We start from the raw sequence: 20,754 nt of genomic DNA on the forward strand, positions 1-20,754 counted from the left end.
ATTTGTTCATGTATGCTCGATATGTGAACGGCCATGTGTGTAATTTATGTGCAGTGCACGTTGTTATACAGATGTAGTAGCCTCGTTCTCGGCTCCGTGACAAATCTCGCGATAAATATTTTTATACACTGATGTCTCAAGGACTCCCCCGGTCAAGCGTCCAGGCCAGTGGTCATTTTAATGTTAGGAGAGAGTGAATGAGCATCTTGGATTGCTATTAATACATGTGTGCAACTAGAATTTTAGATTGTTTGGGAGTATGTTGCTTTAACCCCAGTCGTTGTTGATCTGTTGTATATTTGTACACGCAATAATACCACAAATGACTTGCTCCAAGTTAAGACATAGCTAAGTCGTTATTACGACATAGCTAAGTCGTTATTACGAGATACAAAGTCGTTATTACGAGATACTATGTCGTTATTACGACATAGCTAAGTCGTTATTACGAGATACTAAGTCGTTATTACGACATAGCTAAGTCGTTATTACGAGATACTAAGTCGTTATTACGACATAGCTAAGTCGTTATTACGACATAGCTAAGTCGTTATTACGAGATACTATGTCGTTATTGCGACATAGCTAAGTCGTTATTACGAGATACTATGTCGTTATTACGACATAGCTAAGTCGTTATTACAAGATATTAAGTCGTTATTACGACATAGCTAAGTCGTTATTACGAGATACTAAATCGTTATTACGACATAGCTAAGTCGTTATTACGAGATACTAAGTCGTTATTACGACATAATATATTTTTTCGCTGTGACCCTAATTGGCTTCCGTAGTACGTAACGGGACTAACTACCTGGTAAAATTCTACCTTCTAATCAGGATGCCATATTGTCGTTGTTCACGCCTGTTTACTTTATTGTCCTACTGTGTGTAGGTCTGACACATTGGAACCTAATTTGACACGCCGCAAGCAAGCCAAACAATCGTACTTTACAACCTTTTACTGCATTATTGCGGCAATGATACATTTCTAACAGACAACTTCATCATCCAGAAAATAACAACAAAGGATAATGATTGTGTAACACCTGAGCGAGGGATATATACCTGTATACAGGATTATTGATCGTCAATTAGTTAGTTAACGATACAATGTATCATTGACAGACACATCCGAGGAAACATAAAGGATTTAGCAACACTGATCTAATTCTTATCTAGATGTCATCGAATTTGTTTGGTGCTCCATGCGGATGATAGGATTTGTATCTTGAGTACAATGTCCAAAGCTCTGATGTAATGACGAACTCTAATGTCTAATTTTCAGTACACTGTCCAAAGCTCTGATGTAATGACGAACCCTAATGTCTAATTTTCAGTACACTGTCCAAAGCTCTGACATGATGGCGTACACTAATGGCTAATTTTCAGTACACTGTCCAAAGCTCTGACGTGATGGCGTACTCTAATGGCTAATTTTCAGTACACTGTCCAAAGCTCTGACATGATGACGTACACTAATGACTAATTTTCAGTACACTGTCCAAAGCTCTGACGTGATGACGTACACTAATGGCTAATTTTCAGTACACTGTCCAAAGCTCTGACATGATGACGAACTCTAATGGCTAATTTTCTGTACACTGTCCAAAGCTCTGACGTGATGGCGTACTCTAATGGCTAATTTTCAGTACACTGTCCAAAGCTCTGACATCATGACGAACTCTAATGACTAATTTCCAGTACACTGTTCAAAGCTCTGACGTGATGACGTACACCAATGGCTAATTTTCAGTACACTGTCCAAAGCTCTGACATGATGACGAACTCTAATAGCTAATTTTCAGTACACTGTCCAAAGCTCTGAATTGATGGCGTACACTAATGACTAATTTTCAGTACACTGTCCAAAGATCTGACGACAAAACTAATGGATCAAAATACCATGAACGATTGGAGTGAACTAGGAAGTTTGATGTAGAGATGGCCTATTCAGTCTTTAGAAGTCAGGACAGGGATTTACGGTTGTTAATTCAAAAAGAGACGTTTAATACGTCCATGATTTCAACAAATTTTCAACCAAAAAGATTCCTAATTTGCAAAATGTACTATGAAATATCCTTAGTTATTTAACAAATCTTATGTGAGTTTATTGAAATGTCTAGGTACGTTTTTGTGAGGACTAGATACACACATGTATTTTGATGAATAAAATGCATTTTGTGGTAAGAATATAGGTAGGATCTCAAATGAGTTTTCATTTCATATGAGAGTTATGTAACGAATGACAGCGACGACGATGTGACGAGTATGTTTATATAACTTATTTGTTGTATTCTTCGCATGCTTTGCTGTAAAACCTGAAAAGAAATACAAACAATGATATCTCGCGGCGATGATTTAATATGATGTCTATGTGAAGGATGGAATGAAATCTAATCAACACATTAGAGCCAAAAGGTTTTAGAGATATGTTCCAGAAAAGTTGGAATCAGTCAATATGACCGTTTTCATGGTGACAACAAACTAAATAAAAGCTCAAATCTCGTCTACACTGAACGCGTTACCAGATCACTCAATTGATACGTGTGGAAACCTTCGACGAATTATTTTAAAAGGTTATAGAGATATCCTCTGGAAACTCTTAAAGAGGTATGGTTGTTTTCCGCTTATAGCGTTTTCCGCTTTTAGTAATGACTAAAAATACAGGTATCACGTGACCCCAGTGATTTCCACAGTACCAAAATAGATCGTCATTGTCCATCGGCACGCTGTGCGTTGTGAACGGATTATGCAGTCAATCAATACCATATGAAATAAAGTAAAATTGACATGTTAAATAGGAATTTTAAACTTCCCATCCATGTATGCCTGTTGTCGACGCTGCAGTTCATTTACATTTTACTTCGAATGATACGGGGTAAATCGGTTATGATTTTACTCTTCTTTTTATGCAAGTGAAAATTTTCTATCTCAACATTTTTATCTTTATACTCAATACTTTTAAATATCTTTCAAATACGATCAAGAAAAAATAAATGGTATCAAGAAGCATATAAAAATATGAAAAAGATACATCTAGGTGATTCGAACTCCAAACCAATGGGTTGCCAAGCGATTGTTCTACCATATATTATGTGAAGTATACCATATACCATATATTATGTGAAGTTTTTGTTATCAGTTATAGTCAGTCTAGTCAAGGAGGACCACTTTTTTTAGAATAGGATATTAGTTGTCTTTTGGTACATATAATAAAATTAGACATTGTAAAAGTTGGTCTTCTGTGTCAAAAAATGGGAACCCCCCCCCCCCCCCCCCCCCCCCTTCTCGAAAGTTGCAAAGAGTCCGATGATGCTAATTTACGTTAATTTAATGAAATAAATATCTATTGCAATGAACAAACACATTTTTCGCATATAAGAATATTTAGATTTTATTGTTTTAAAGGTTGTATTAAAAAACCCAGTTTTAAACATATTTTTTTTATTTTGAAAACGGTCACCGTCAGGTGAAACAGGCCAATATGCGCCATACCTCTTTGTGATTTTGACTATTTGTTTCCATGGTAACCAAGGGAATATCTGTACTGGAAACTCATCCATAGTAGAAGGCACTATAGATCACGGGAATGATGTGTGTAGGAAGTTCCGTGGGGTTATCTCGAATGGTTTTACAGATATACTTCTGAAAGACTGATATCAGTGATTTGGACTATTTGTCTCTTTGGTTACAGAGAAAATGTTAAAAATGAAAGTTGTCCCATAGCAAAAGGCAAAGGTAGTCCTCACCTGTTTTTGAGATCTCCTCCGGAAATCACTATGAGAAAGAGACTTGCCAACAAATATTTTCGATTGTCATTATAGAAAGCCGCACCCCCAATATTTATAACAAGTCAATAATTTCCCAATTGCCCTCGTCCACGGCCACTTGGTGTCAACTATTCTACACCTGTCCTACTTAACCACACTATACAAGTTTTGATAAGGTTAACACCAGAAATTATCAACTCTAGAAATTTGATTATCACCGAGGCCAAACGTCGAAGTGATTACCAGATTTCTAGGATTGATTGCTCCTAGTGTTAAGCGATATCCAAAATCGACAAATGTTTTTATCTTTTTGAGTTGATTTCTTCACTGTGTGAAATAGGATTAAACAACAAAAACATTAAAAAAAACCCGGGAAAATACAGTCATATATCACAGGTATTAATGTATTAACAATCAGTTGCTATAGTAACGCGCCGCTTTGGATGGATACAGACGAACCACATGGTCAGTATGAACTGAACCCGCTTGCGAGCAAGTAGTTTTAACAATTCGTACCTCGAACGGGATCTCCTGATACAAGTTTGACGTTACAAATATTCCGATTGGCTAGCCCGAAATAATCGTGTAGATTATTGTTTTCTGTAAGCTTCCGACGAAAAGGTAAGGTAAGTTCGTTGACAAAGTACAATATAGTTATACATATAAAGCAACCGTAGTGTAAAAATAAATTCACTTTTGACAACTTCAATAATAGATACCAGCACTTTAAATATAATTAATTATAATATAGAAAGGGTTCATATGAATTATTGCGACGAAACAAGAATGAATTTCTTCGGTGTAAAATACATAATTCTATTCTAAATCATTTTATATCTAAAAGACCACAAAGAGAATGTTAAATTTTGGAGGTTGGTCATGGCGTTAAGTATGTTATTAATGATAGTTTACAAAAAATATACTAAAAGATATTTTTGTTTGGAATTGATGATATTACTCTCAGCAATGTAGCGCATATACCTATACGCTATCAACTGATAGCGGCTGGTGACTAAACCAAAATTATCAACCTCAATTTAATTTATAATTTTGATATTCTAGACGTTGGACCAGTCTAGGTATCTCTCACTTCTTTCGCCTTTGATACACGTCCTCAATCCCCAACCTGCCGGAATATTCCTGATTTAAACAAAATCTATCTAATCAAAATCTATCTAATCAAAATGTATCAGTGATAAATCAGCGTCATGATCATGTACTGCAGTCATTGTAATGGTGGTAGCGTCATGACATTGGCAGTAGTGCCATGGAATTGGTAGTAGTGTTATGATATTGGTGGTAGCGTCATGATATTGGTGGTAGCGTCATGACATTGGTAGTAGTGCCATGGAATTGGTAATAGTGTTATGATATTGGTGGTAGCGTCATGACATTGGTATTAGTGTCATGGTATTAGCGGTAGTGTCATGCCATGGAATTGGTAGTAGTGTTATGATATTGGTAGTAGTGTCATGACATTGGTAGTAGTGTCATGGAGTTGGTGGTAGTGTCATGATATTGGTGGTGGTGTCGTGATATTGGTAGTAGTGTCCTGATATTAGTAGCAGTGTCATATTTGTAGTAGTGTTGCTATATTGGTAGTAGTGTCGTGATATTGGTTGTAGTGTCATGATATTAGTAGTAGTGTCATATTGGTAGAAGTGTCGGGATATTGGTAGTAGTGTCATATTGGTGGTAGTGTCATGATATTGGTGGTAGTGTCGTGATATTGGTAGTAGTGTCGTGATATTGGTGGTAGTGTCGTGATATTGGTAGTAGTGTCGTGATATTGGTAGTAGTGTCATGATATTGGTGGTAGTGTCGTGATATTGGTAGTAGTGTCATATTGGTAGTAGTGTCATATTGGTAGTAGTGTCATATTGGTAGTAGTGTCGTGATATTGGTGAAAGTGTCGTGATATTGGTAGTAGTGTCATATTGGTGGTAGTGTCATGATATTGGTGGTAGTGTCATGATATTGGTGGTAGTGTCATATTGGTGGTAGTGTCATATTGGTGGTAATGTCGTGATATTGGTGGTAGTGTCATGATATTGGTGGTAGTGGCATATTGGTGGTAGTGTCATGATATTGGTAGTAGTGTCATATTGGTGGTAGTGTCATATTGGTGGTAGTGTCATGATATTGGTAGTAGTGTCATATTGGTAGTAGTGTCATATTGGTGGTAGTGTCATATTGATGGTAGTGTCATATTGATAGTGTCATGATATCGGTGGTAGTGTCATGGTATTGGTAGTAGTGTCATATTGGTGGTAGTGTCATGATATTGGTAGTAGTGTCATATTGGTAGTAGTGTCATATTGGTGGTAGTGTCATATTGATGGTAGTGTTATATTGGTAGTGTCATGATATCGGTGGTAGTGTCGTGATATTAGGAGTAGTGTCGTGATATTGGTAGTAGTGTCATGATATTGGTGGTAATGTCACATTGGTAGTAGTGTCATATTGGTAGTAGTGTCATGATATTGGTGGTAGTGTCATTATATTGGTGGTAGTGTCATATTGGTAGTAGTGTCGTGATATTGGTAGTAGTGTCATATTGGTAGTAGTGTCGTGATATTGGTGAAAGTGTCGTGATATTGGTGAAAGTGTCGTGATATTGGTGGTAGTGTCATGATATTGGTAGTAGTGTCGTGATATTGGTAGTAGTGTCGTGATATTGGTAGTAGTGTCATGATATTAGTAGTAGTGTCATATTGGTGGTAGTGTCGTGATATCGGTGGTAGTGTCATGATATTGGTAGTAGTGTCATATTGGTAGTGTCATGATATTGGTAGTAGTGTCGTGATATTAGTAGTAGTGTTATATTGGTAGTAGTGTCATGATATTGGTAGTAGTGTCATATCAGTAGTAGTGTCGTTATATAGGTAGTAGTGTCGTGATATTGGTGGTAATGTCATATTGGTAGTAGTGTCATATTGGTAGTAGTGTCATATTGGTAGTAGTGTCATGATATTGGTGGTAGTGTCATTATATTGGTGGTAGTGTCATATTGGTAGTAGTGTCGTGATATTGGTAGTAGTGTCATACTGGTAGTAGTGTCGTGATATTGGTGAAAGTGTCGTGATATTGGTGAAAGTGTCGTGATATTGGTGGTAGTGTCATGATATTGGTAGTAGTGTCGTGATATTGGTAGTAGTGTCGTGATATTGGTAGTAGTGTCATGATATTAGTAGTAGTGTCATATTGGTGGTAGTGTCGTGATATCGGTGGTAGTGTCATGATATTGGTAGTAGTGTCATATTGGTAGTGTCATGATATTGGTAGTAGTGTCGTGATATTAGTAGTAGTGTCATATTGGTAGTAGTGTCATGATGATGGTAGTAGTGTCATATTGGTAGTAGTGTCATGATATTGGTAGTAGTGTCATGATATTAGTACTAGTGTCATATTGGTAGTGTCATGATATTGGTAGTAGTGTCGTGATATTAGTAGTAATGTCACATTGGTAGTAGTGTCATGATGATGGTAGTAGTGTCATATTGGTAGTAGTGTCATGATATTGGTAGTAGTGTCGTGATATTGGTAGTAGTGTCGTGATATTGGTAGTAGTGTCATGATATTGGTAGTAGTGTCGTGATATTGGTAGTAGTGTCGTGATATTGGTAGTAGTGTCATGATATTGGTAGTAGTGTCATATCAGTAGTAGTGTCGTTATATAGGTAGTAGTGTCGTGATATTGGTGGTAATGTCACATTGGTAGTAGTGTCATATTGGTAGTAGTGTCATATTGGTAGTAGTGTCATGATATTGGTGGTAGTGTCATTATATTGGTGGTAGTGTCATATTGGTAGTAGTGTCGTGATATTGGTAGTAGTGTCATATTGGTAGTAGTGTCGTGATATTGGTGAAAGTGTCGTGATATTGGTGAAAGTGTCGTGATATTGGTGGTAGTGTCATGATATTGGTAGTAGTGTCGTGATATTGGTAGTAGTGTCATGATATTAGTAGTAGTGTCATATTGGTGGTAGTGTCATATTGGTAGTAGTGTCATGATGATGGTAGTAGTGTCATATTGGTAGTAGTGTCATGATATTAGTAGTAGTGTCATATTGGTAGTGTCATGATATTGGTAGTAGTGTCGTGATATTAGTAGTAATGTCACATTGGTAGTAGTGTCATGATGATGGTAGTAGTGTCATATTGGTAGTAGTGTCATGATATTGGTAGTAGTGTCGTGATATTGGTAGTAGTGTCGTGATATTGGTAGTAGTGTCATGATATTAGTAGTAGTGTCATATTGGTGGTAGTGTCGTGATATCGGTGGTAGTGTCATGATATTGGTAGTAGTGTCATATTGGTAGTGTCATGATATTGGTAGTAGTGTCGTGATATTAGTAGTAGTGTCATATTGGTAGTAGTGTCATGATATTGGTAGTAGTGTCATATCAGTAGTAGTGTCGTTATATAGGTAGTAGTGTCGTGATATTAGTAGTAGTGTCATATTGGTAGTAGTGTCGTGATATAAGTAGTAGTGTCATATTGGTAGTAGTGTCATGATATTGGTAGTAGTGTCGTGATATCGGTGGTAGTGTCATGATGATGGTTGTAATGTCATGATTTTGGTAGTAGTGTCATGATAATGCTGGAAGTGTCATGGCAATGTCATTGAATGACAGCGATCGACTTGATGTTTCTATGCCTTAATTACTAATACATCATACCCGACTTAATTTTAATTGTAGCACCTTTAAAGTTGATACAATAGAAACCTAACGGACAGACGTTTCTGTACATTGGGATACACATAAGATAACTTTCCTTCCATCCTATACACTTTAAAGGCGCTACAATTAAAATGAAGTCATGTATAATGTAAATAACAATATGTATCCATGTACTTTATATAACAAACACAATGTAAGTACATCATTTGTATTCCATCAATGGTTTTAATTGATATGACAACTTGATGTAAGAAAGACAGACCGAACAAAATTACTTATTAAGATTTTGAAAATTAGGCATTCAGAGGAATTGATTTTATTGATGTGACACGTCGGACTTGTTTTATAGTAAAATTTGAATATCTATACATATGTATAAGGAAACGTTCATTTTCATTAATCATTAAAAAACTTTTTTTCGCGAATAAGCGCATTTTGTTAAAAAGTAATAGACATCAAGAAACAAATATTTATTATCGGGTCCAAGAAAAGCAAAGAACTACGAGGTAAGGTTTTGCAAAAACGTTTAGTGTAGATATGTTTCTTGTATCTCATATGGATTAATACACAAGAAAAAAATCCGCAGCAACGTAAAAAAGAGAGTTGAAATCACTGACGATAATTATCAAATCACGTTGTCAACAACATATTTACAAAAATCAGTCATCAGGTGAATATTTCATTTAACGTCCTATTGAGATTGTCATTGTAGTTTATAAGGTTAAATTTTAAAATTCAAATCCAAAATTATGAAATATAATGTTCTAGTAATTTTCTATAAATTAATCAACAGATACATTAAGGATCTTAAGTCAATTTAAAAGAACGCAAAAACAGACGGTGTTCTGCACCAGCTCGAAGAACAAGTTATAAGGAACAACCAACCAATTGAAAAATAGATTAAGTTGAGCCAGGGATAAAATGTCTGGCAGGCACTGATTGGCCAGTATGTTATGAAGTAACAAAATTTATAATTTATATGTGGCCTGATAGGTAACTGTCAATAAGAAATGTTGACATAAATTTCGTAAGTCCGATTGATCCCCCCCCCCCCCCCCCCCCCCCCCCCCCCAAAAAAAACACTTCAGGTCGTAATAACTAACAGGTAAACATTTCAGATTTTTGAGAATTTTTACTGCGAAATTCACCCATTTTCAAAATGGCTACCATGAAAAAATTTGAGCTGAAGGACCCAACTTTTTTTTTTTGAATATGTATTATATGAGAGCCTACACTTTTGTTATAAACCATAATTGCCATATTGAATTCAGGAATTTTAATGATATACTCCAAAACGTTAACACTAAAGTCTATAAAACAGTTGATTGGTCCCTATTAGGAAAGCAGAAAAGCCGTGACATAGAGAAATCAGAATCTGTTAAACTGGTATTATTGCCCCTGCTTGAATTAAAGCTCGAAAGCTATAGTGTTACTTGTTTGCTACTTGCTGTCTAACTATAGTGACACTAGGCCGATTCATGGTTTTTTTCCATCCCTTTGTTTTGACATGCTTTCAATTTTTTACCTTTTTGCCAAGTTTCATGATGAATGTTTTATCCTCTTTCATACTGGACCTATTTCAATGTTTATTGTTTCACACTAGCAGGGATACTCATGCTGACATTAGAAAGACATAAAAGGACAAAAGTGTTGGGCAAGCGTTTGACTCATCCACACTTATGCTTCTTCTTTACTGTGACGTTTTCTTTCAAAGCTTTATATGCGAATCGACAGAGAAATTAAAATTAATGCATGATTTTTAATCTTGTCTTTGTTTGTATTCGCCAGACGATGCATTGACTGACATCTTTGAGAAGCAGGAATTGGCAGGAAACCTGGAGAAGCGATGGGTGACGTTCGGAATGAGACTGCGCGTTCACAATAACTATCAAAGAGGACAACAAACCATGTAACTCTTAGAGTGAATGATAAGTGATATATTAACGTTCATTTTCACTGCCGAAGTTGATCTCACCCACTGTATCATCAAATATATCTGTAATCTTATCATCAAGTAGACAATTATTTATTACATAGGCCAAAATAATTTGATGTATATTTCAAACATGGCGTTGCGATGTATCGATGTTTGATCTTAGATGTATGGAAGTGCTGATGAAAATACTAGTATAGGAATAAATATTTAAGGACCACCATCAACATGAATAACACAACTGACTTTATGTTCAACGAAACAACTACATTGATTCGTATGCCGGGAAATTCCTTTTTTGCTGCATCATGTTTTATAACCATCCCGAACGTCTGTGCCTTCTTGTCCATGTGGAGGTCGAAGGGAATTCCTCTAGCAGTCAGGCTGCCGATCATGAACTTGCTCCTTAGCGGAATACTTTCCGGTATATCCTTCCTGTTGCAATATGTCCTTATGTACACTATTCCTGTAACAATGCATAAACCAGTGTGTTACTGTGGATTATTTCTGACGCTCTGGTGTGGGAGTGGATCGTTTTCAATCGTAACTGGAATTGCGATCGACCGTTGTGTATGTCTTTATTTTGAATACGCATATATAAAACACGTAACTACACGTCGAGTAATCGTATTCCAGGGATGCATATGGTTTCTTTCCTCTTGTTTTGCGATGGCACTGTTTGTAGACGTTTCATCTACTTTCTCTGCCTGCATATATCGTGATGTTGTTGGTGTGATTGGCCAGCGTTTGCAGACTTTTTACGGTATCCTGTTTCGAATTGTTTCTGTACTGTCTTACATATTTATTTACAAAAGGATGAGGCAAATACTTGAAATGAGTAGGGCGAAAAGACGGATTTTTAGTACTACATCCAAACTGTTGATAATTTGTCTGGTCTACCATGGAATGTACCTGCCCATTTTTTGTCACCGAATGTACTTATTGTTTTTCCCGGGCGAATTTGAGAAAACACAGATCATATCGATTTTGGCATCATCTTTAACCGTTGTCAATACTTTTGTCAATCCAATTATTTACGCTTGGAGATTCCCTGAATGTCGACTAGAAATGAAAAAAATTATATGCTTCTGGAACAAAAGTATAATGATGAAAGTCAATGAAAAGCGAAAGAGAATACTTGTTGCTTTTTTAGATCCTGTCCCCCATCAAAGACGGTAAACTTATTATCAATGTAATTAAATTCTAGATGGTAATTTTCGCTACGTTACATGAACATCCCATACGGGGTCACGTCGGGGTGACCTTTTGGATTAGCCAATCAAATGACGACTTCCAGAATCTTGGCTGTGAATTTTATTTGTCCGAATTAGCATGACTAGAGTGCATAGGTTGGTCAATTTGTTTCAAGTCATTTTGTCCCAGAAAGCATATAGCTTCATGTATATACATTCTGTGACGAAATGGTTTGCTTCGCTGACATCGACAAATTGACGATTCGCCCTGAAATCGAAATACATATCTCAAAGGTCACCAGAACGTGACCCCATATGGGATGTTGTCAGATGTTCATGTATCATAGTGAGAATGACCATCTGGATTTTAATAAGATCGACCTATTATCAACCACTTCCATATTGCAGACACTATGGTTGGAGACTTGATGTCAAAGTTTCATTAAAATTAAATCATCGACAATTACAAGGGTTTGGGTAACTTTGAGTTGCCATGTCTACCTAGTACTACCCCCATTTTAAAGGACAAAACAAAAATTAAAGCTTTGCAAAATCAATCATCTTTTCAGATTTATTTATTTATCTAATAGTTCTATGTATTAAGCATACCAATACGAAATTTCAAGAATACTGTCATACCAGAAGATATTTATTTTAACATTTAAATAAGTTTTCTTCCAGACCATGTTAACATTGTTGGAAATGAGAGCGAAAAATTTTAAAGCGACTATATCTTTAGATTTCATACTCATTAAACGGCGGTTTCTTCTTATAAATAATGAAATTGATTTAAGTTATAGCGATTCCCGAGCCTTCACCGTAAAATGTTGTATAAAAATATGTTTACGAGTTTTTAAACACTTTATCTCGGTTGATGTTTGTAAAGAACGCTACACGGACAAAGCCGAATGGAATCACATGGGTTCCGCTTTCCACTGATTTATTATTCACAAAACATGGTTGTGGACACTTTTGATTTAATCAATAAGGGAAAGTATTTGAAATGTGAAATATCTTTTGAAATATTAGACCTGACATTTTCCAGCAGTGATTTTCACAGCTATAGTCGCTTTGAACTATTTTATAGCAAATTTCATCAAAAGTTGCGCGAAAATCAATATTGTCAAGGTCCATGTGCTACCAGTAGAACAAGAGGCCCATGGGGCATGTATCGCTCACCTGGTTGGATTTGACCAAATGTCAAAATAATGTTCATGTTCAATTCCTTTTGTTTGTTAACCTCAAACAATGCTATTTATGGTTATAGCGTGGGGATCCCAACTGCTTTAAAGAAATAATGAAGTCCAGACTCTCTGAGTTTACAACATGCATTTATAACTTTATGACTAGTAGTGATTTAAAGGAATTACCTCTATTTCCTATATGGGGCCACGCCCCTTTTGCCCCTCGGGGGTCAGAGTCACCATTTATGCAAAATCTGTTCCCCTTCCCATAAGAATGTTTCTGACCAAATTGGGTTCAAATCCATTCATAACTTTATGACTAGTAGCGATTTTAAAGGAATTACCTCTATTTCCCCTTATGGGCCCCGCCCCTTTGGCCCCTCGGGGGTCAGAGTCACCATTTATGCAAAATCTGTTCCCCTTCCCCAAAGGATGTTTCTGACCAAATCGGGTTCAAATCCATTCATAACTTTATGACTAGTAGCGGTTTGAAGGAATTACCTCTATTTCCCAATTAGGCCCCGCCCCTTTGGCCCCTTGGGGGTCAGAGTAACCATTTATGCAAAATCTGTTCCCCTTCCCCAAAGGATGTTTCTGACCAAATTGGGTTCAAATCCATTCATAACTTTATGACTAGTAGCGATTTAAAGGAATTGCCTCAATTTCCCCTATTGGGCCCCTCCCCTCAGGCCCCTTGGGGGTCAGAGTCACCATTTATGCAAAATCTGATCCCCTTCTGCAAAGGATGTTTCTGACCAAATTTGGTCAAAATCCAATAAGAACTTTTTGACTAGTAGCAATTTGAAGCAAATGTTGACGGACGGACGACGGACGCCGGACGCCGGACGATGGACGACGGACGACGGACGCTGCACCATGGCATAAGCTCACCGGACCTTCGGTCCAGGTGAGCTAAAAATAAGATGACGTTTAAGGACATTTTTTTACTCAGAGATGATACTCCATTTTTAATGTTTGAGAACAACCTTTTGGTGTCAGAATTCTTTTTATTTTGCCATGCAAAAATAGTGAGCAGATATTCCCGAGCATAAACGTATTCTGCTTCAACGCCGACACTCGCCATACAAATCTATGTCAAAAGGTTGTTCTCAATATCAAGTGGCCTGAAGTCGTAATATGTAAGTATGAAGATTAATCAAGTTTGTTAAAAAAAACTACTTTGACATATTTTCTGAATGTATTAAAGTATCTTAGTGTCTTTTTGAGTAACCGGGATCAAAAATCGTGACCAGTGTGCAAGAACCTAACGTCCCCACAGCATGATTCAAAAGAGACGACTTAATTTGTGATCTTCATCTCATATTTTCAGTCGGATATTTCTAGTCTTCTTCCTAACGACTCTCGTGACACTTACGTTTTTAGTTTTTGATTTGAGTGTTTGAACCCATGCGAAAAATACACCCTATAAGTGAGAGTGGAAAGCATGTACCTTATATACTCCAGGCTTTTCCTAGGATACAATACATTTTCGACTTTCTCCTTTTGTTTGTTACTGTTGGCGGTTCCTCAACACTGATCTGTTTTGCTTTACAATATTTTGAACTGAGCTAAACACATAAAAACAAAATTGCATCACATAGCGAAGTCATTAAACTGGTGCTTCCTGATTCACTCTGCGATGAAACTATACACAGGGCATCATAATTGGTCGATCCGGTAATTGTTCCATCCGGATGTCAGTTTATGATAGACATGGAGAAATGTCATTCTAATGTGATCAGTTGAAAAAAAATATAAGCATTGAAACCAATAAATAAATGCCGCAACTGTATTTATTTCTGTTATGATACGCTGTAGTGACAGGAAAACTACTCTCAAATCATCTACAGGCAAGGGATTAAAACAAGAGGCCCATGGGGCCTGTATCGCTCACATTGTTGGATTTGACCAAACGTCAAAATAATGTTCATGTTCATTTCATTAATAGCTTTATTTGTTTATTTGTCGATCTCGAACAATGCTATATATGGTTATAGTGTGGTGATCTCAACTGCTTGAAAGAAATAACCAAGAAATGAAGTCCAGACTCTCTAAGGGTGTGAATAGACGACAGAGGTTGTTTTTTACAACATCATTGTGTTTAAAGAAACTGAGTCCCTTGGGGCGGGGAAAGACCACTGGGCCTACTTTTACATCAGGATTGTGTTTATCTCTTGATGCCCAACAATGTTATATATGGTTATGGGGTGGGGCTCTCAACAGTTTCAAAAGTATAGCCAAGAAACTAAGTCCCTATTGGTGGGAAAGACCCAGGGCCTATATCTACAACATGATTTTGTTGATCTCTTTATGCCCAACAATGCTATACATATATATGGTTATAGGGTGGGGATATAAATGATATATCAAATGAAACTACCTTCCCCAAGGATGTTTCTGACCAAATTTGGTTAAAGTCTATTCAGTACTCTATGACTAAGTACCGATTTAAAGGACTTACCTCTATTTCCCATATAGGGCCCCATCCCCTAGGGCCTGTGGTGACAGAGTCACCATTCAAAATCTATTCCCCTTTTTCCAAAGGTGTTTCTGACCAAATTAGGTTAAATTCTAGTCAGTTTGGTTTGGTTTGGTTTATTTTGTTTAACGTCCTATTAACAGCTAAGTTCATTTAAGGACACCCTCCCGTGCGTGCGACATGCATGCGTGTGGCGAGTGCGTATGTGTTTTGGGAGGCTGCGGTATGTTCGTGTTAAGTCTCCTTGTGATAGGCCGGAACTTTATATCTAGTCAGAACATCTATTAAAAGGGATAATTTCTTCTATTGGGCCCCGTCCCTCTGGCCCCTTGGGGGTATTTGGTTTGGTTTATTTTGTTTAACATCCTATTAACAGCTAAGGTCATTTAAGGACAGCCTCCTGTGCGTGCAATATGCATGCGTGTGGCTGAGTGCGTATGTGTGTTTTTGGAGGCTGCGGTATGTTTGGGTTGAGTCTCCTTGTAATAGGCCGGAACTTTTGCCGATTGATAGTGCTAGCTCACTGAAAGCATACTGCCAAAGACACCCAGCAGGACACCCCACCCGGTCACATTATACTGACAACGGGCGAACCAGTCGTCCCACACCTAATAGGGACCGCAGAACCAAATCAAAAATAGAATGTGGGTTTTCCCCGTTTTGGCAGAAGATGTAATAGGACGGTGAATACATCGGGGCCTTCTGATTGGATATTTAGGTGAGAGAAGTTTCCAAAGTTTTAATATGTGGGTTGGGCAATACATGTAGATGTAAAATATATAGAAAAAACAGTTACTTTTTTTGCTAGCCTGTTTTTGTCAGGGGGAGTTATGTAAGTGTGTATTTTGTTGTTAATTTAGATGAATTTTTAGTGCTGAATTCAATACAAGATGGCGGCCCCCATATAAAAAATGTTTAAATTGGTAGAATTTTTTATAATTCCATTGTTTTCCGAGATGACATACTTCAAAATTATGGCTACTGGACCAGTGTTGAAAACTCCATTTAAGCAGTACAGTGATAAACGTTAACATTACCGTCTATGGGAAATCATTTGGTTCCGTGGTCCCTAATAGACATTTCCGATTTTCAGGTACACGGAGTTGGTTTGGTTTATTTTGTTTAACGTCCTATTAACAGCTAAGGTCAGTTAAGGACGGCCTCCTGTGCGTGCGACATGCATGCGTGTGGTGAGTGCGTATGTGTGTTTTGGGAGGCTGCGGTATGTTCGTGTTAAGTCTCCTTGTGATAGGCCGGAACTTTTGCCGATTTAAAGTGCTACCTCACTGAAGCATACTGCCGAAGACACCCAGCAGCACACCCCACCCGGTCACATTATACTGACAACGGGCGAACCAGTCGTCCCATTCCTAATATACTGAGCGCTAAGCAGGAGCAGCAACTACTATTTTTAAAGACTCTGGTATGTCTCGGCTAGGGGACAGAACCCAAAGCCTTCCTCACAGGGGCGGACACTCAACTAAAGGCAAAAAGTGAGGCAGTGTCAAGGGAGACATTAGGAAGAAGAAAGTTAGTAAGAAAAGAAGAGAAAAGATAAGATCCCAAATTTAGTCGCCTCTTACGATCATGCAATGGGGGCAGCAGGTACAATTCTTACGCCCTACCTGCAGTACACGGAGTACCTACACGGACACGGACGCAGACTACTGGTAAATTGGGGGTCGTTTCAAAGGTATATTTATATGCACAGGGGTCAAATACTAGTGCTATAGGTGCGGATATGCTTATATATAGTTTATAACATGCATATTTGTTAGCAATATTAATTCAAAGTATCCATTTCAATTTGTACGACAAGCAAACACATATGAAAATTGATCACAGCTACATATTATGCATACACAATGTATATGTATACTGGTATACGAAATAACCTCTGTTCGTCGCACACTAGTGGTCGCTAAGCTAACTCTATGTTGATATGGAAGTTTCACTATGCAAGAAATGAAGAAAAAAACTATCACCATGTGCGTTTGATTTATTCTATTTTTTTTATCAAAGCCTATCGCCTTCAACTGAAAAGTCGACGTCGTCGAACTGCTAATGCGGCACAAATCTCCACAATTGACGAAATGTACCATCTTGGATGGCGCCAAAGTGTTCCTATGGCCCGGTAAGTTTTCAATTCCCTGATACCGAGCTCAATTTTAACCCTAAAACTATTCATAATGTAATTAAGTTTAGTATATTTCCGTTGCATATATGGTGGCACTGCTCGTATCTGATGTGTTTTAAAGGGAGTCATAAAAGGATACCTGTTGGGGAAGATTTTATCTGCAAGAAGAACACAGTTATCAGGAAAGTCTAATTCCATATTAAGTCCAATGTCAGGTATGAGGTTGACAATTTGTGCATCGTTTTGGTGACCTAATAACCCACTTCGAACAAAGCGAAGGATCCCCATGTTTTCTACGATGACCATTGTGTGAATGCAATGACGGTGCCTATGACCGCTATAATACAATCCCTGTGGTTCTATTGAGGGCCTATATATCACATGGGATGTACCGTTGATAGCTCCCACTGCATCGGATAATTTCTCCCAACGTCCTCTCATGTCACGCCATTCCTGTCGTGATGGCCATACCACTCCATCCGCATATACATTCCACATAATATTTCTCATTTTATTAAGTTCTTCAGCAACAGTGGAAGAGGAAATTCAAACATTAAGGATAAAAATGACAAAGTGGGATATGAACGCAACCAGATCAGAAACAGCAGTAACCTGTTTCTCGGAGATAGAGTGTGCTCGTGATTAGAGTCTCGAAGTAAAGCAGGCATGATATCCCTAAGCATTTCTAAGCATGTCTCTGGCATTTCACCCGAAACTTCAAAAAAATCGTATGGGTGCTCAGCAAAGACCGAGAATACGTCTCGACCCATCCAGGAGTTCTCTATGCTACCAAAAAGCCTGTATCTAATGTTAACCATTGGAGAAGGTGGTATGTGTAATATAATCGTGAACAAAACACAAAGGAGACGAGTAAAATCCTCAACGTTGGGCGGCTGTAACGTCAGCACAGCAAGTAACGCTCTGTACAAATTTGGTTCCATTCCTGTAATTATTGGATCCATTTGACCTTGAGGGTAGACCAAGGTCATTTACTTGAACAAACTAATTATTAATTTATTAAAAAATGCAACTTCAAATATTGTGACGTCTTCAGGGACATTTTTTATATATGTTTCATCATTGTAATCTTGTGAAAAATCTACATTGCATGTATACTTATCAATTTGATGAGGTCAATATGTTGCTATACTGACCTGGTAAATCAAATATTAACCGGCTGGGGAGGGGGGTATATTAAAAGATTTAAAACATATAAATTGTATAAAAACGGTATTAAACATGTAAATTGTCTTCTAGTTATGACGGGACGCCGCATGATAAATAACCGTAAACGAACTGATATCATTGGTCTTCCATACATTTTGCTTGGTTTGCGACCCGATTATAACTACTATTTCATGTACCACGTGGAAGATGGCAGAAAGCAAGAGCGAAGGTATTTATCGGTACACATATATTTTATCAATGCAATATAAATACATTTTACTTAATATTCATGTATGTATAATTTTCCCCTCCATATTTACCTTTTCCCCGTTGTATCAGTGAATACGTATTCGTGTAATATTCAGCTCACGGTCGTCGACACAGTCACGCACGGTCACGTGTAACACCCCAGTAAGTGTACGTGTAGAATTGATCAGTCCAGGGACTTGATGCAAGTTTTTTTTTTATTATATATGTGGAGACATACAAGTGTTATCAAATAATTAAATATACATGTATAATTATAGTATGTGTTAAATGTCAATAAAATAAAATTAAAAAAAAATAACAAATAAATAATATTTTACAGTGAACACCCTCTTGGGAAAGCGCAAAAACAGGAATATTGCAATTACTCAACAAGAGGTTCTCCTTTTATTGCGAGCGTACCAATCACACCCATGCGCTTGGGGGGAAATCCTTGAAGAAATTCAAGGGAACACCAGCACCCTCCACTTACCAGCGCAACGGCTATACAGAGAGTCTACAATCAAACAGTTGAGGGAAAGGTTGTCCACAAGGTTATCCAAACTATTGAAGGACGGTTCAGAGGATGCTAATATTCGGTAAAATTAATTTCTGATTGGTTGTTTGAATAAATGAACGAACGTTAACGTTAGCAAATCCCATTTAATTTAATCATTGTTAACGTTAGCTCACCTAGTCCGAAGGATCAATGTGAGCTTATCCCATATCCTGGCGTACCAGGGGCGGCCCTCAAGATGATCATTTACCGTGGTGATGCAGGCCCTCTGGGCCTCTTGTTCTGTGTTTCCGTGTATACATGTATCTAAATATTTATAGAAATAATTGTAGTGAACTAGGAAAGTCGACATTTGTTTACGCATGTATGAGTAATGAAGACGTACACTTTCCATACATGCTTCAAATGTTGTTTGCCACTAAATATATCATCATATGGTTGGCTATTCAAATCGCCATTCGTCCGTGCCCCTTGTCCGTCTGTCCCTTCGTCCTTAAACAATTCTTGTTTCCAATCTTTCATGGAAGAAAATAGTTGGCGCCAAGCTTCCTATGGACTATCTTGTTATAAGTATTCTTACAAATATGCTTTTCTGCTTACAGGTTAGAACTGGGGAAATTCGGGCTTTGGAAACAAAGCACACGGCCAAAAAAACCTTCTGAATCATTTGAAGTGCTGGTTCCCGGTCCTTCGGGACACATGGCGATAACGCGCCACAAGGTGGCCATGGAGCTGAGCTCCAGTGAAGAAGATGGTCCTCCTGTTCCTAAAAAAGCCAATAAAGAGATAGGAAAAGAAAAAAAAACAAAAAGAAAAAAGAGACGCTCGGTGGGATCATGATGAAAAACCAAAAAGAATACCACAAATTTATTACAAAAAAACCCCGAAACTGCTAAAGGTGCTTGGTGTGTCGGACAGCTCAGAGTCCGACAGTGATTGAACTGGGACGATACCCGGTATTATATTAGAAAATTAAATGGAATTTACAAAACAAAAACAAAATGCTGTGTTCATCTTTGTTTCTACTTGGTCGTAAGATTGTGGTCAATTAAATACAATTACCAACAAGGGTGTTCTCGACGACGTCCGAGTAAAATAAGGTCCAGTGGCAAAATCTTGAAGTAGCAATGTTCCCAAAGCCACCGGACTAATAGTGCATTTAGTGATATTGAAGCAAAATATATATATTGTTGATAACCTGTTGCTGCACAAAAAATATTACGTACCAAAACTCCTTATATAGGTATTAATTATATTTGAGAGGCCAAGCACAATCGCGATGAGAAAGGATCCTTAACAAAACACCAAATAAAGATCAACAAAGAAAATTTAATTAAAAAAGGGTGCTTTATGTCACATGCTTGTTTAATTACTTGTTTGGTCGATATTTGATATTCACACAAAAGCTGACATCATATGCTTGAGTCGTTAATTAACTTT

The 20,754-nt window shown here is 37.5% G+C and overlaps 1 long non-coding RNA gene across 1 annotated transcript; it reads left to right on the forward strand.

Annotated features, from left to right (window-relative positions):
• Window positions 1–19,042: 19,042 nt before the first annotated feature.
• Window positions 19,043–20,118, forward strand: LOC117344372. The gene is made up of 2 exons (XR_004536165.1): window positions 19,043–19,396; window positions 19,917–20,118. It is a non-coding gene; the product is annotated as an uncharacterized LOC117344372 (long non-coding RNA).
• The last annotated feature ends 636 nt before the right edge of the window (window positions 20,119–20,754 follow it).

Source organism: Pecten maximus, chromosome 15 (genome assembly GCF_902652985.1).
Source record: "Pecten maximus chromosome 15, xPecMax1.1, whole genome shotgun sequence".
NCBI lineage: Eukaryota > Metazoa > Mollusca > Bivalvia > Pectinida > Pectinidae > Pecten > Pecten maximus.